General features: G+C 43.7%; 1 protein-coding gene across 1 annotated transcript in view; it reads right to left on the bottom strand.

The window, feature by feature from the left end:
* LOC119649915 (prolactin-releasing peptide receptor) overlaps nt 1-17,994 on the bottom strand; it is a 214,270-nt gene that overhangs the window by 60,375 nt on the left and 135,901 nt on the right. Inside the window, exon 3 of the mRNA XM_038052317.1 lies at nt 14,320-14,325. The gene's annotated coding sequence lies outside the window, so the exon portion shown is untranslated. The remainder of the gene's footprint in view (nt 1-14,319; nt 14,326-17,994) is intronic.

Genomic DNA, 17,994 nt, shown 5'->3' on the forward strand with positions numbered 1-17,994 from the left:
GGTTCACCAATTCTATATCCCTTAAAGCTGTCTGGCGTCCTGATCTACGCCAACGCTTTATCTCAGGCAGGGTCTGCCTCGTCTTCTCTTTCCACCAAAGTTATTGCCCATACGGATTAAGTGGCCCGCCTAACATAACCTATTGAGCCGGATTTTATCCACAACCAGACGGTCATGGTATCACTCATAGATTTCGTCGTTATATAGGTTACCGAATCGTCCATCCTCATGTAGGGGTTTGACTGTCAATATTTGTGCCTTTAGCAGTTGTTGTTCCCTGGTGAGCTTCCTGAGGCTGGACAGCTCTCCACATAACTATGATGGTATTGATTTCTTGCTGTATTTAGTAAGACAGGAGACTTTAAAGCTCTAACCGACACCTTTTCGAGAGCCTCGACCTTTGGCTCCAGTTCCTCTGTCGTTTCAATCATATCAATTTGTGCTCCGAAGAGTTTGTTATGGATTATCTGACCAAACTTCCTTTAGTCGGTCCTCCTGGGGTTTCTTCACCTTTGCGGTGACATCTAGATTGAAAAGTACCTAACTATGATCTGACAAAGATCTCGAGACAGATACTCTCTAGTTCTTCACCCAAGGAATCTCATTATCAGTTCGGAAGGTGATATTAAGGACCTGTTACCAAACGCCCGAGTTCTTCGAGCTGGGAAAATGCAAGGTTCGTGTATTGCCCCTGTTACACAGATAGATTTGCATTAATCATAAAATCAAAGAATGACTAACCTTATTCTTTGATTTTCGAGCTACCCCGAAGCGTTTCCCTTAGCGTCGCAGCCTATCAACAGGTTGGCCTTCTTTACTTCGACGGTGGCAGTCAAATGTTCAAGTTCTTTTGGCCGAGCAGATCCATTGTGAGCCGTGTAACCCGAGAAAGTATACACGTTCTCTGCCCCCATCTCCTGTAGTTTAACCACAAATAGGTCACTGGAACTCAGGTCCTGATACAGGAAAGCGAACAAATTCTTCCACGCGAATATACATACTCTACTCTATTCTGTTGTGCGCTACGGAATAAATTATAATATTTGCTTTGGAAAATCCTTATCTCCTCCAATATCTCGTAGGCAACTTCGACTGGATACAATTCGTCGTCCCCCACCTCCCTTGATAACTACCTCCATCATGGAAAACCTGGAGTTTTGAAGGTGCAGGGATTGGACGAGCTTGTTTTTTTCCATGCGAGTCTTGGGTAACCAGATGCAAGCGATCGGTCTTCTGGAAAATTTCGCCGTGGGGGATGACTTTGAACTTTACGTCCTCCTAGGTATCTCTAATCTTAGCCTCACACGAACCGAGAACATTCTTGGAGAATAGGTTCTCGAAAGCTGTACCGTGGATCCCACGGAACATTTGTGAAGAATCCAAACTGGGAATGCATCCCGTGTGTTCGTCTTTGGCGTCCAGCAGATGCTTACCTGGTTGCAGAGGTTGCTTGGCGTCTGAGCGTTTTTGTTGGACCTCCTTTTGAGATCGATTACGTTTGACAGCAGCGGATTTCGCCCTCTAGTCGTATGCCAGGCTGGTATTCAACGAGGTAATTTTCATCTCACTCGTCGACAGTACTGGCCTCCTAATTCTTCAGAATCTTGTTCATAGTATGCATGGCTTTCAGGTGCTGGTTCTTAAGCAGGACTCCAGTGGACCTCCGATCCTTAGCCGGTTTTCGATAGCCAACATTCTTGCCAGTTCTTGCTTCTGAGGGGCCCGACATCGCCGGCTTCGGGCCAGGAGTACTATGGCTGGTACTCGCTACACCCTGCTCGACGGCAGTGGATTCCAAGCAAACTACTAGTCTATCTACCGCCACGGTCTAGGTGGTCCCTGCGGTTGGTAGCAACGCACTAGTATATTCCAGGCAGACTTCAAAAGGAATTGCAGGGGGCAGAACATTCTTGTTTTGACCAACAGCTAAGTGGCGATCAAGGCAGTTAAGTGAAATCTAAACTGCTATGACAATGCCTTGAAAAACTGACCACCTTCGGCTCGCAAACTAAGAACGCTCTGAGTTCCACATTGTATTACGTTAAAAGGCAATGAGGCAGCGAAAAAAACAGAGGAACGACTAAGGGAGCTGTACTGGGCGAACCTACCAGGAATGGAGCTATCCATACTGCTCACAGAGGGATACGAACTCAAGCGCTTAAAGGATTAATTAAACCTCATCAAGGGAGACCTCCACATCATAGTGGGAATACTCACTGCTCACAACTGGAGAAGCTGGAGATATCTACAATGACGACAATCTATGATAATTCGGATTTCTGCACCGTTATTTCGCATGATTAGATGACTTTCACATGGTATAACTTTGTCAATAATAACTGGATTTGCACTAAACTTCTCGGCATTGTGTCATATATAAGAATTTCTGCTTTTGATAATGGAATTAAGGAGAAACGAAAGTAGAATTTCAGGAAGTTCACATTTTTTGATTTCCTTATTCATTCCTTTTTCATTTTCGATCCGAATCGTATCAAAACGTCAATTTTAAATATTTTCGCTTTATTCACTTTTTCGCTTCATCAACCACAGAGTAGACCTGTGGCTTGCTATTTTGGTTCCAGATAAGGAAAACGTCCGCAAGCATGAATGCCATCAATCAACATTTTTCCACACGAGTGTTTGTTAACCGTTTTAAAATCAATTCAAATTTATTCTGGGTCAAAAATATTCCGGGCAATTGTTGTTATTTGGTTAAAATTCAACGATGCAGTGTTTTAGTAGCTCCTTAAGTAATTTCAGAAAAAAAGGAAGAAAAGACGTTTATGGAATGCCTCCTTTATTAGAAATTCCAAGTTGTGATGGTTAATTCAAATTGTTCAGTCTCCTTTTCGAATTTTATGTTGATACGTAGTGATAACACATTCTATTTGTGCTATTTACAAAAGGAGCTCCCAAGTAACTTTCAAAAGATAGGACCTTTCCTGTTTTGTCCGAAAATAGATACAATGGGTATGCTGGGGGCAGTGAAATTTAAAGGATATCAAAGTTAATGTCTTTCCCAACCACCCACTTCATTTCAAATTGAAGGATTGGATGGTCCTGATTTTCTGGAGAAATTAGTTCATAGACGTCCAGAATTCAAAACAATTATCTTCTGATTTGTGATGGACATGTTGATAGGTAGTGCCGGCATCCATCCGTAATCTGTAAGATACTTTCAAGGTTTCCTGGGAATTTGGCATCTGGTTAGTGTTGCTCGATGTTGAAGAAGTGGCCATTCATTCGGTTGGGAACGTATGCCTGAACACACATATTGCTTCCAGGTTTACTGTACATAAATCAGTTCAAAGTCATAACAATGAATTTGAATGAAGTATCTTCTGCCAGGTCTTAAGTATGGATAAATAAATTTTGAGGAAGAGGAGGAGAATTCTGGAAACGAACGATGTCTACCTTCTGTTTACACCTATTTGGCTTATTTTAAGACAGGGATGTACACATATTCGGGGTTAGTGTGAAGCCATTGTTTACTAGTAAATAAAAGAATAAATTTTCGACTTCATGGAAGATAGTCAGTGCAGCCAGGAAAATATTGACAGGGCCAATACCGCTTCTCGGGAAATAAATTGCCAGGCTTTCATGTGATCCCCGGTATGAATGCAACACTCATGTACACATATATATATTCCGGAATTATGCCGTAAAATTTTCGAATGTGATTTATGACCGAGTACCACGATGAAAAGCCTATCAGATATGGCCGCATCGAACTGGATCCTTTAAGCCCGCATAGCGTGCGTAGCCTCCATTGACGCTTAAATTATTTTGAATTCAACAAGGGGATTAAGTGGAATGGTACCGACAAAACCCTCCCTGAGCTGCTTTATTAGCGGTTCAATAAAAATTTCATAAATTTAAGGATTCGCCGCTTCACGGGGGACACATTCATCCACTGACATTCCGGTCGCAGGAGATTTGTTTTTGTGGACATACAATAAATTTTGCAAATTGCTTTACTGCTCTGCAAAGTACGTTGTACATTTTTGAACAGGACTGATCGGCAGATGTCTCCCATGCGGCATTTAAACAGTTTTCCATGGAAATATTGAAAAAGTTTTCTTCCTTTTTTTACCTGGAACACTTCCCTATGAGAGGTGCTGACAACAATGCCACCATTTCCATCCGATTTTCAAATAAATCCAGGACAGATACGCAATAAACTTATTCTACTCAAAGGAACTTCGGAGGACTTTCTAACGCCTTTCAGCAGAACAATTACAGGAACCCCTAGAATATTTGATTTGAACTTTTCTTCAAACGTTCGCCTTGAGGACGCGCCTCCTGTCTATTTCGGGAGACGTCAAAAACAGAGACAGGGAAAGAAGGAAGTTAATATTAGATTAGACAGCGTCGCATTAGCTCATTTAAAATGAGCGTATGCAAATTAAATATTTATGGAAATGTGAATAACAAAGTACGAAATTCGATTGCCGTCAGATTGGAAGCAAATTTCAAGATGGAAAATTCCCAAGGTCAAGGAAATCTACTCAAACCCAACACTTTTTTTATGAGAAAAATCCATCACGTTATGAGTGATAATTCATTCCGGGCACACGCCTAGGACACTTTATGTAATTCTTCGTACTTAACAAGCACATTGAGCCTTCCTGAGTAATAATTTATGGAGAAAGGAGCGATGCTATTTTTGACGGATGATCAAATTGCGATTGGGGATGGAAATCAGATTGTCGCCAAACAGATGCTTATCACTGCTGCAGAGGATATGAGGCTTTTCTTAGACCCAACCGACTCGACCTGACGCAAACTGGGGGTGGGAGTAAAGTGAATTTTCAGCGGTAAATTTCATCACACTATTTTGACTGATTGATTGGCAGCTTCGTTTTCTCGTACACGATATTTTGATGAAGGATTTCTGTTGAGTAAAGCAGCGGAAAGGGATTCAGAGAAGCCTCATCGAGAAATTTACTTTTTGATGAGATGTACGAGATGAGATTATCCAGGGAAACTTCAGGTTATTGAGTGAACAAGTGGGTTAATTTCAGTGAACTGGAAGTATTAGGCAGCCGATACCATGAACCCCTAAGGGATGGGGCATAGATTCTCATCCTCATTTTCCATCAAGACGTAAGACTTCCACCCTAGCATAGGGTCAAGTATTAATTTACTGACGCCTGGATGTTGACCATAAGTCCGCCTCTACTTACTGAAGGATTGCAGAAGTTGCGGAACAACTGACCTCTACACTTTCTTACATGGACCGCCCCCTTTAAACAATAACAAGCCCAAACTCGGATCAAAGTCCTATATTTTTCGGAAAACTCAGAAAACTTCATTGCGGTTGGCATCAAGGAATGAAAGGGTAAAAGGCTGCATCCGAAATACGTCAGTCGGTTGTCAAGCAGAACAGATCTTATGGTCTCCTGAATTTCTTGGAGATTGTCAAATTGTGTCATGATTTTCGCATAAGAAAGTAGGCGTAATGAAAAGAGTCAACCTCTCCCTCTCTTCGCTTTTTGTATTGACTTCTCCATCTGAGGCCAAAGTCTCAAGAAATTTGAAGTACGAAATATTTCCAATTTGAAAAACGATGGTGGTAAACTTGTATAAAGAAGTAAGTTGCCCAGCAAGTATTCCCAGTTCGGGAGAGCGTAGCTAAAGAATCACTTAAGTTTTCGACTGCCGTAGCGAGGTTGCTGACAGTATTCAGTCAATACTAAAATTAAGCATAAATTAAGATGCTGGTAGTGACCTAAAGGAAAAATCAGATGAAAAGGAGCGTTATGGAGTATTAACTCTATGCTCAGGCTAAGGACCTCAGGGTCCGTGAGCAACTGACGAAATATTACAGAAGGTGGAAGAGCTGATTGCACTTGAGCGCAGTACGAAAATGCGTCACTCACCGCAACGACCAGCGAAAGAGGCAGCGAAGGCTGAAATACCGAAAGTGGCACACATGCCCCTTAAAAAAAAAGGGTGCCTTACCAAGTCGCGTTACTGACGACGCCGGGATTTCAACTCCAATAACCTCCACAGTCCCTATTCCGGAAAAAGCCCAGTTGAAATCGCTAGTCCTGAGCAGGTGGAATTGGACATGAACCGAGTGAAAGGGCGGTCGACCATTCTAGCTAGAACCGAAGAAGAATGCTCCGGAATGAAAAAATGCGGCAGTGGTGAAACGGAATGCGATCGGAAACCTTCCTCTTCAAGAATGTCAACGAAGGCGTCAAAAACGGGCTGATGAAATTGGAAGAACTACTGAACCGCATTTCATTCTACAGGCGAACGCAGAGAGCATCGGTAGACGCGTGGAAAGCCGAAACAGCCGCACTTTTTGCTGAGACCACTGCAAGCGCCAAACGGATCGCAAATTGCCACTGCAAAACGAACTGGGGAACTTTCTCCAAGTTGTTTTCAGTGCACAAAAAAGGAATGCAAAGAAGGATAAAAGAAAACAACCGCCTTTGCCGGCAAAGACCCGTCTGTCAAAATACAAGGAAGTTACAAACCAAAACCCAGTAATGGAAAAAACGAGGAAAGGAAGAACGACTAGACCATCGGCTCTGATCGTTAAGCCGACGGAAGGCGTGACCTTTGCGAAAGTCCTTAGTGAAATCCACTAAAGGAGGAAATTCGAAGACACCGGGGCTGGCTTCCATACGGAAGATGAAGGGTGGCGGAGTCCTCGTCGAACTAGGCCTGAAGACGACTAGGAAGAGTGCGTTCTGCGAAGTGATCATGGGGTTACTGGGGGGGCTTGGTTGGGTTTACGTTTCTAGCCCCGAGCCTATGTACTCTCTAGAAATCCGAGATGTTGGCTGCCTCACAGAAAAGGTCGAAGTGGAAGAGGTCATTAAGTGTGAATATCCAGAGGATACCAATGTCCGGATAGGTATCACCTCAGTAAATGCTTGATGCCAAAACCTCAGTCTGGTGAAAGTCCCCGAGCAATATGCAAGGAAACTCTTTAATAGTGGGAAAATCAAAATTGGATGGGCAGTATGCAGGGTACGAATGCGGATAATCCCCATCGAGTGCAATAGGTAACTGGACTACGAATACACGCCAGCAACTTGCAAGAGGCCCGACAGGAGGAAGCATGCCGCAGCTGCGGTTTTGTAGGTCGCCAGGTGAAGACCTACAATGAAAGCGAAAGTTGTGTTCTCTGCAGGGATAGTGGCATGCCCGGTGAGAAGGGGGGGAAGGGGTGTCCAGTCTTTGGTGCGGAACTAGAAAGGGCTAGGGTACGACTAGCATGATCCGCAACCTATAAATTAACTCGCAGTGCAACCACCCCACGGCTGCTAGAGCAGTTTGCTGTGAAGGTAAAGACCGATCTAATGCTAATCAACGGCACATGCCGGAACAGGGACGGAGCTTGATGGCATCTCGATTTATTGGGCACCGCCGCCGTCTGGGTTCGGGACGACGTTCGACTTCGTGTTCTTACACAAGGCCTCGGCAATGGGTTTATCTGAATTCGGGGTTTAGGGATAACGTTTGTTAGCGTTCCTGACACCGAATGATACGATGACGGACCTTCCGCGCCGGCTAGATGCTATGGAGGATGCCGTTTTGGGCATGGAAGGGCAAATCCTGCTTGACGGTGATTTTAATCCTAGGGTTCATGAATGGACCATGCCTGAGCCAGACTCCAGAGGGAAACGGATCCTGGAAATGCTGGCGACAACTGGGCTCGTAGTTACCAACCACGTTTTACGCCCAGGTTGCGAAGGAAGCATCCCTGACATCACTTTTGCGTCGACATCTTTGACATTATCGGTGGACGGGTGAGTGATAAGCCTTCCCTGTCTGGTAGACGGCAGAAATTGCCAACTTACAGAGGGAATGTGATAAGCTCCGTTGTTTGGCACAAATTTATTGGCCAGTATAGATCAGCAAAAAGGAAACTCCGCAAGCACAGGGGGAGTTCCCTCCAAACAACATTCTCAGAGAGATGCTGAGGAGCACTAGCACTTCATCGTGTTGCGCATTATGCTCGGGGTCTTCTCATTGCGAAGAAGATTGAGCTCGGCGGGTGGAGCGACTAAATGGCAAGAGGTCCCTTGAACTAACAACTCTCTTCCTCCTCTCCCTTCCTATTGGTGAAGGCTCCCAAAGCCGGGAGAACGGGAGGGCTATTCCAAAGTAATGTGTCAAACGGTTCCGCGTTAGTTTTCTGATGAAAGGGGGGTGTTTAGTTGGTGGTCCGACCACGTACTGTTGCGGGAGCCCAATACTCTGTGTGTAATTGTATTCACCTACCTTACTCCCCAAAAACAGACAAAGGTACCTGTAATAGATCTGCTCAGTGATTTCAACACCAACGTTGGGGAAAACATTGCACATTAAGCATCAATCCGGAGGCAAGATGGCATTACTTTCAACCAAATGGACCACGTTCTCACCAATAATATAGGGTCCAGCATCTTTGACGCGATGTGAGATGCTGCCGAGTCTTAAAGAAGTGCGAAATAAAAGTCAACTCACTACGAAAATTTGAAATTCAAAAATGACTCAATATCGGAAGAGTACAAGGCAAAATCGAAAAAAAATTACGTCCAATCCTCTTCGATCATAGTTGGCTGTCATAGCCTTTGTTTTGCCGCAGAAAGTAGGTCAAGTTTGGCAAACCCTTTCTGTGGAGAGAAGGCTAGTTGAAACGGAGGTCGCCTCGTACTCAGAGTTCATCATTCGCGGCCTTACCTTTTAAATGTGGCCGTTGTTGCACCTTGGATTGAGATTTGATTAACACTTAGTTTCAGGTTTATACTCTACTTCTCTAAACGTTTTTCTTATTTACTCCCTACCACGATGAGGAGAATCGAAAGGGCCCACCACTCTCATAGACACGCCGAAAGGCTTACGAGAGGCTTTTACTTCCGCCATACACACGATGACGGAGTTTCTTTTGCTAGACTGGGCATTCGTCAGTGAGGCGACTAGACCTTATCGGGGGATCTCACAGAAAACAATGGCTGGATAAAACTATCCCCAAAAGCGAAAGCATCACTCAGCTAATGCAAGTGACTTTCCGTCAAAATCCAAAGAGCGGTAAACTTGCAAAGAGGACTAGAGGGAAAACGAATCTTTTGAATCCTACAAGGGTGCCAAACGGCAAAAAGGCCTCTCACCAGAAAGGGCCATAAAACATGTGGTATGGGAACGCTTAGACACGAGAATTTGGATAGAAGTATCTTGGTATGTACGGTGTCGAAGGCTTTAGCGAAATCAACGTAAATGAATGGTATGTACTTCTTGCCTTGAATTCGATCGCCAATTTTTGTATGGGGATGATCAGAGTCTCTTTCGACAAGCCGCGAAAATGATTCTCTTCGAGGCTTGGGTTGAAAATAACAGAGGGGGGAAGAGAAATGGACTTACCAGTTTTGAGCAAAAAGAGGTTTGGCAGACCATCGTAGCCAGGTCCGACATTGGCATCAAATTTGCGTATTAAGAATTCGTTCCGAGGAACGTAGAGATTGGAAAAAAAACTAAGTCAGCATAGGTTCTAGAAGGAACTTCTTCCTTGCAGTGTGTTTTTGACTTAGATTTTACGGACCTTAGTGGTGAACCAGACGGGATAAAAGCGTAAGCACTTACGACAGGAGAGGATGTAACGAGGAAAAAGATCAGATAAAATGGTATAGAAGGTGCAGAGTGGTTGCTCACACGTACATGGAGAGAGGAGGGGGACCCAGTTGATTGCCGTCAGGGCCGAGTTCAGACCTTCGAAGTTCGCCTTATGAAAGTTCAACTTAGTAGCATTGAGATCAACAGGAGGGTGGATTTGAGATATCTGAGAATCTAACTCGAAAGCAGGATGATGGGCGACAGGAGTAACGTAAGAGAGGGCATGAAGGGATTGGGAAAGGCAACGCACAGGAAAGTTACAGAGGACAAGGTCAAGAGTGCAACCTAAGTAGTTTCTAGAAAGGTTAAACTGGAGGGCGTAACAGGTGTACATGAAAGTGAATAGAGGAAGGGACTAGTGGGTGGAGTTATTAGGAAGAGAGGGAGGGCCAGGAGTAATGATCCAGGGGAGCATGTGAAGGTTAAAGTGGCTACAGAGGATGAAAAGAACTGAGGGAAACAAAATGCTTAGGGCCTCTGTCGAAGAAATCCTCGTACAGAGAAGGCGAGCTGATGCGGGGAAAATATATATACGATATGATAAAGGGCCATACGTTTGGCGAAATGACTTGTATGGTGACAGAATTGTAGGTGCAGGAGGAGGAGGAAAAGATGATTTCGGCACGGAGAGGGAACTTAACAGCTATTATGGCACCTCCGCCGGTTGTCTTGTCTAGCGCAGCGCAGTCTTTATCAGAATCTGAAATCACTTTGAAGGAAATTATCACTCGGTCAGAAGAGTCACCCTCCATCAGCTTCATACATGAGAAAGGTGTCAAAGTTGAGTTGGCTTCGTTTCTGATAAAGGTGAGAATTTCGTCGGACGTGGTGGAGTACACGAGCCTTGCCACGCCCGCTCGGGCGACATGAGGTCAGAAGGGCCTGTGGTACAACGGTGGCGGGCGCCGATGACGCGCAGGAGAAAGCGTGTGCTGGTGCTAATGCAGCGACAGTAGGACAATCGCCAGAAGATGCAGCGACAGTAGGACAATCGCCAGAAGTGCGTAGCGCAGCCGATGCTGAGTAGGAAACATGTCCCTCGGATGGAGGATGATTTTTCAGTTGGCTAGCGGACGTTATCGGGTTGATTCAATCTTTTATAGACGCAGAGGAACAGTGCCTGGTAGATAGAAGCAGAGAATTAGTAGACCGGGGCTTCTTAAGTATGGCGCAAGTATTGTTGACCGCAGTCGCTGGCAAGGTATAAGCAGAGCCAGTCAGCGGCGTCTCAGGAGCTGAGGCGACGTTGGAGGTCGAAAAAGCAGCAGCTTGAGGGAGCCGAATTGACGGTGATTTTGAAACAGCATGTGTGTTGATGCAGCAGTTGAATTGCATCAGATATCAGGCGTTAAACGATAGGTAACGTTCGGTGAAAATTTTGCGGGAATATCTATGAATGCAGAGAGAATCCCCAAACATTTGGTGTGGGAGGTCGTACCATAGTACTCACCGCAGTCTAAAATTTTGGAGCGAAGAGATTCTGGCTCCTTACAAATAATACACAGAGTACCATAAATCGGCGAGGAAGTTGCCATAATATATTTGAAAAAGGGATTGAAATACGCATGTTGTATCCTGTAAACAAAGCTTTATAAATTATTGCGTGAGCGACAAAGAGCCTTGAAGGAATACTAGGGCATTCATCTCAATCAACGCGGCAGGACAGGCGATTTTTGATCAATTTGAATCGCATCAACAAAAATCTCAAATCCAAAGTTACGGCTGTGTCGGTCGCCTTGTTGCCCTCTCTAGTTCTGGGTGTTGACCGACTATAGAAAACGTTGAGCGGTGCCTCACAGTAATAAAGACGAAAATATTGTATTGAACCATCCGAAATAAGGACAGCCGCGATTGATATGGAGCTGCATTGGTCATGGAAAAATTATGGAGAAGCGTCTTTGATGGTATGAGATTCGCGCTAATGGAAAGTCACCAAGATTGGTCTGAACATTAAAGCTAATGGGAAATGATAAAAGGACCGACCGGTTGAAACAAGGATGGCTTGACACATTAGACGGTGCCCCTTGACTTCATTCAGTTTAGGCATATGACTGAATAAAATGGAGTAACCGATCATAATGAAACGACCTTGCTCCTGAGCAGGACAAAGCCTGAAGGAGACGTCTGGGCACTTGACTACTATGATGCAGAGGATAAAAAAAGCTCACGCCTTTTCAAAACAGGGTTCAATATTTTATATATCCGGAGCAGACTAGCAAGATAAGTGTCCGTAGCATAAATCGAAAGACGAATTTCTAATCCCATTCCAAAAGGGAATGATATGAATCTGATTTCATTTTATTTTTATCTATCATTGGATTTTACCATTTGATGAATTAAGAAATATGGGGTAGCTTTATACTTATCCTTGGAGACACAAAGCAAAATCTGATTTGAGAAAGCCTTCATGAAAAGAGTCCTCCACATTGAGCCTTGCACATCTTTACGAAAGCTATTAAGGTAAGAAATGACCAAAAGTATCTATTGTAAGAATTGGGTTGAAATCAAATAAAAATAACAAAAACTCCACCAAATTCTTTGCACCGTTGTTCACAGAATAATGTTATCTAGTTTACAGGTCGCAGCATTCCCTTGCGAGGACCCACCAAGAATATCAAGAAATGTATCTGTAAAGCATAAGATAAGCACCCCACCATAGACTGCTTTTTGCATCTTGACTCCTGATAAACAAAGGTCATGGATCATCCTTTAAAGTTTATTTCCATCAAGTTCATTCAACGTGTGTGCTTATATGTTATGTGAACAAAGGAATGTTGAACATGAGTAACATTATTGCCGCAGGACACATTCAGATAAAGGTATCTACAGCTCTAAATTGAATGAAAATGTCGGGTTGAATAGAACCCAAGGGACGAATGGCTGGAAAGAGTTGTGTTTATCATTTTTTCCTCTGTTGAATGGACCAGCGTCTGAAGTCAAGTAGGAAACCTGCTGGTTCCCAGGATGACCTTTCAAATTGGCCTCATATTCAAGAAATTGTGAACTGAAGGAAATTTGTCTGAACGTTCCAATATCTCAACATTAAGGATTCATTTCTGTTATGTGGAATGGTTGTATCTCTTGCATATTCTCTTGTTCGAATAAAGAACAAGGGAAAACGCTTGGTTAGTCTGGGAGCTCCATAGTTCACGCTGAAATAATTATCCTGTCAAGGCAAATTTGTACTAATAGAACCAATTTGAAGTCCTTGGAAACGGAAGTTGTCAGCTTGTAGGTAAAATAATTTCAACGTAAATTAATGAATGAGGTCGAAAACTGGCGATAGTTTCTAACTGTTTTGAGGAAAGTTCCGGAAAATAGGACCGAAATAGCTGGAAATATCCTAGGAAATTCCTTGGGGAAACAATAGATTATTAATAACACGCAATAGAAGTTAACATGACAGGTTCGTGTCTCACCCAACATTAGTAAGATAGAAATTAGAAATGTCTAGGATGAAATTAGAAACGTCCAGGAGCTTCCAAATGAGAAATGGAAAGGACTTGGATAGATGCGTACATATACATATATGTCCTCCACCCCTTTATTTACTTTGGAACCGTCAATGCTGCCTTGTGTGTTATTTCATCCAATTTTTATTGACATTAACTGTTATTAATGGATCCTGAACGAGTTATTGTAATCAAAAGAGTTTAAATTCAAAGATAACAAAAAGAATCCTTTCCTCTAAAATATATACCAAGAATATTGAACTTCGTGGTGGGAGGATTACCACCGAAAATCAAAATATATTTTCTTGACTTGGGCACGGGCGAATTGAATTAACAATTCTGAAAATTGAGAGGAAATCATCAGGAAAACACGAGTCTGTACAAATGAAACGGGCAAACATTTTCGGCTGCTTTTACACCCCAACCGTGAAGGATCCATGACAATGCAGACAAGAGTTGATGAAGCATGAACTCAGTTTTCTGAGTTTTTGTTGATTTATCGCTTCCATGCCGAATCGGCTGTCTAATAATCTAGAGAGGAAGAAAGGATGTCAGTATGAGACATTTTCCAGCCCTCCTTATATTTACATTTATAAAAGTTTGCGTAAACATCAACTGGACGATTAATTTTAATGTATTAAAGGCCATTAACAAGGAGTAATTGACGGAGGAAATTAGTTTGGAAACTATTTTAAATTTTTCGAAATTTAATTATAAGTGATTCTAATGAATTGTGGCACATCCTGAATAGTTAATCAGGACTCTGCGGTTAATAAGAAATAAAGGGGAATTAATTGCTTTCTCCAACAGACGAGGAGTGAGCCCGAAATTCGGTCAGGGAGAGGTTTGGGAAAGTTTTACAATGCCGTGAGGACAACAAGCCTTGTTTCTCGAAACAAATAAAGCTATATGTCCTGAGAATCATCCCAACATACAAACCCGCTATATGAGACTTCCTTGATATGAATATGATAACAGACCCATTGCAACATTTCTTAGCATCACTGGATTGGATTTTGGCGGCATTGAGCGTGAAAGTCTCCCGTAAATGCTGAAACTCCTTTGAAATATTCCGTGGATACTTGCTTGCACGCATCCGTGCCAGCCAGGCTCTGGAATGTGGGGGTCCTTTTGGATAATTCAGATCTCTAAGAAACGCGGCCCATTTTGGAAGCATGACCAAAAAGTTCACGTTGCCATGGACGATCATAAAAGTGGCGACAGTTCATCGTGAGCCGACAAATTCCACCAGAAGATCCTCTAGTTGTAACTGATCCTTCCCATAAATAGTAGCGGAATCCGATTCCTCGACTCATCATTGAGCTGCTTCGGTGACTGCTTGAGGTGAATTACCTAGGCGAGTTTCTATGTTGTCGTGCTGTAATACCAGCTGTCAAAGTCTGAAGATAGTGGGAACAGGAAGATAGAAAATAGCCCTTTGGGTTGGTGGGAGTAGCACACGCAGGAAAATTTCAACCAAATCCGGTCCCGGCATGGAAAACTCCAACCGTTCCGCAATTTTGTGCATAGCTTCAAAAACCCATAGAAACTTTTACCTGGCTGTTGTGGCCTTTTCTGCATCAACTCGTACTGGTCATAACTGGAAAATTGATTGATTGATTGATTTTAGCTTGTGCTAGTTCAACTGGTCCCAAAAACTGGGAATGCTGTCAGTCAAGTCAGCGGCCACATGGCTAATTAGCATTTAGACGTGTTAGGATGACGCCCAGTGTAGAGCGCACTAATGCTGCTAATGTCCACCTGAAATAAGAACCGCTAAGCAGGAAGCGTGTTTCCCTACCGAGAGAACTTCAGGTTCCAGAAAGCCAAAGTAATGGCATGGAAAACATCGGCAGCTAAGAAGTCGAACTGACCGGGTTCCTTTCGTTAGTAAGGCCCAGCTGCAAGGACACATTTGAAAAATTCTATTTGGCCTACTTCTCTTACTGCCGGTCATGCTCCATGATGTTGTTCCTGACTAGCATGGTCCCTTGGTTATAGCTTCCGCGGCTCCAGTGATACTTGCGGCATTCAGGGCATTGGTACCTATTTCGAGCCCACTTTCGGCTCGGCTTCCTGCATTTTTTGGTGAGTTTCTCCCATAAACCTTCCAAATTACATGAAAATGCGAAAAGGACAGATGCTAGTCAGATGCAAACCACTTACTAGCGCTAGTTTTGTTAAGCATGTAACTGCGCGACAGTCTCAAATAAAAACACAAACGGACCAGAGTGTGCAAGGGCCTGGACGCGAAGCAACCTTTGCAAACAGGTTAGCAGCAACAGCCAGCCGAGAAGCCACGAATTGCGAAACTTTTCAGCGACATAGCCAGGAGTCACTTAGGTGTGGCGCTGACTGATATGATTACGCTGGGGGCAAACTAGCGCCAGAGGTGTGGACTAGTGTTGTGACCAGGCTGTTGGAGATGGTCATCGAGCATCTCCTGAACGACAAAGACGAAATCGTGGCGTGCTTCGATTCCTCTCAGGTGGTCCGTGTATTCCATGTTATAGCATGCGAATACCAATTCTCGAGGGGCTTTAATGCTGCGTACGTCAATAAGATCAACAACGCCTGGGACGGCGCAAAACTTAAAGTCAAACCCTACGAGGAGATACTAAGGGGACCGGTTGCTTACATCTGCGCCTTCAAAAGCCCAGGATTCTCTTGGACGATTGCGTAGTTACCAAGGAAAAGGAACCTTAGGCGAACAGCTAAGCTTTTCTATTGTATATAAACGGAGACAGTGGAAAGACTTCAAAGTACGGTTCGGAGTCAGGAACGGAAAAGTGAAAGTGTTCCACAGGAGCGAAACCGGACAGCGACCTGGATCTATTTGGCGTCGCCAACGAACTGTTGGAGGAAACGAGGATTGATGAATCGACGGGTACTGAGGAGCCCCCTATTCAACTAAATCGTGCTGAGGATAGCGCAGATAAATCCGCAGTACTCGAAATATGCTTCAGCTAATCTGTTTGTCCTCCTCCTAGAGGAAGACATCAATATCGCGCTAATATAGTTGCCCTGGATTGAAGGAGATCGAACCTTCAAAGGGTTCCAAAGCAATTATTACAATTTGTTCCATAACAAAAGAGACGCTGAGCGGAACAAATCTAGAGAGTATATCGTCACGATTAAGAGTCTGCACACTTTTCTGTATCGACTTTAATATTAACACAAATCTATCGATATGGGAAAATTTATAGAGCAATGTTCTGTGGTACCTAACTCCTGTTTGCGGATAATGTTAAAAAGCATGGGAGCAAGTCCATCTCCCTACTTTAGTCCGCAATTCCTTTCGAAGCATAGCGTTAGTTTGCCGAGCACTTTTACATGGAATTCAGTCTTAGCCATCGTCAGTTCGGTCATTCGTACCGGTTGTCCTGGTAGGCGGAACCTACGCATGATAAGATATAGTACTTGTCGTTTGGTGCTATCATACGCTTGAAGGAAGTCCATGAAGAGCTAATGCACATCGAAATTAAACTCATAGCACGTTTCCAGTAGCTGTTTGACCGTCAAAATTTGATCCATTCTGGAGCGTCCTTTTCGAAAGCCAAATTGGTATTCACTAATTAATTTGTCTGTATACGGCTCTAACCTAGCTTGGATGATTTCCGTCAGGATCTCGTAGTACGTGCACAACAATGAAATGCCTCTGTAATTGTCACAGGTAAGTTTGTTCTCCTTTTTGTGTATAGGACAAATTACGCTTTTGCACCAGTCGCCAGGTAATTTTTCATCTGTCCAAATTTTTAAAATAAGTTTATGGAGGAGAGCATCCAGGCAATTTCCTCGTCTCTCCCGAACTGGAGTCTAGAATCAGGGCTCTAGAAAAAACATTTGAAACTGCTTTTATAGTCTCGTGCCCTGTTAAATAGAGCAGGAAGACACTGCCTCCTTGGAGAATTGAAAATCTGTCAGGCCTCTGGAAGCCGGCCAGAGAAATCTACAACATCTACTACCGGAACAAAAGTTGCCAGCCATATAAGGGCGGTCTCCGGATGGCTCAAGTGCTTAGAGCGCTGGGCTGTCTTAGCAGAAGTTTCCGGTTCAAATCTTGCTGGGGGCAATGGAATTTGTTATCGTGACTGGATGTCGGATACCAGTTGACTCAGCTGTGAATGAGTACCTGAGTCAAATCAAGGTAATAATCTCCGGCGAGTGCAATGCTGACCACATTGTCTCCCACAGTGTACTGTAATGTACCGTAACGCTCTCAATGAAGAGCTCTAACACACTTCAAGGCCCTGATCCAATATGGATTGCTGCGCCAACGATTATTATTATATATAAGGGTGGTCTGAAGAAGTACAAATGAGCCATCAAGACTGTCAAGAGGCGGTCCTGGTTAGACTGTTTTCGGTACATTCAAAACACCAGCGAATCTGTTGAGTTCAGTAAGATTCTGTCCAGGCAGCATTGGAGCCCATCCTTCCTTAAAAAGTGGGAAAGCTCCGGCACGGAATCATTTGGTGGCACCCTGGAGCTACTGGTTCAGATGCATTTCACCCGCAAGCAAGAAGGACTGTGAATCAGAGCCTTGTTTTGAATGTAGTAGCCACATTAGCCGTCCGAGACCATCAAATCGGTAATAACCGAGGATAAAATCGGCTGGGCTATAACAGCTTCTCCGCATATAAATCCCCGGACCCAAGTGGCATAATATCAGTCATGATACAGAAGCAGCAAGAAAGGGTTGTGCAGTGGCTTATCGAAATTTATCAAATCTGTATTTCTTTGTGATGCGTATCGTAGTCTTAGAAACGCGAACGAGTTGTTGTCATACCGAAAACGGCCATGAGTCCGCGAAGAACTTTCGACAAATTAGCCTCACCTTTGTCACCTTTGAAAGCCCTAGAGAGTCTTGTAATCAAGACAGATCTCTTAAAGACGATTATGGAGAGAATGCCTTTCTCCAAATCCCAAC

The sequence above is a fragment of the Hermetia illucens genome, chromosome 2 (genome assembly GCF_905115235.1).
Source record: "Hermetia illucens chromosome 2, iHerIll2.2.curated.20191125, whole genome shotgun sequence".
NCBI classification, from domain to species: domain Eukaryota; kingdom Metazoa; phylum Arthropoda; class Insecta; order Diptera; family Stratiomyidae; genus Hermetia; species Hermetia illucens.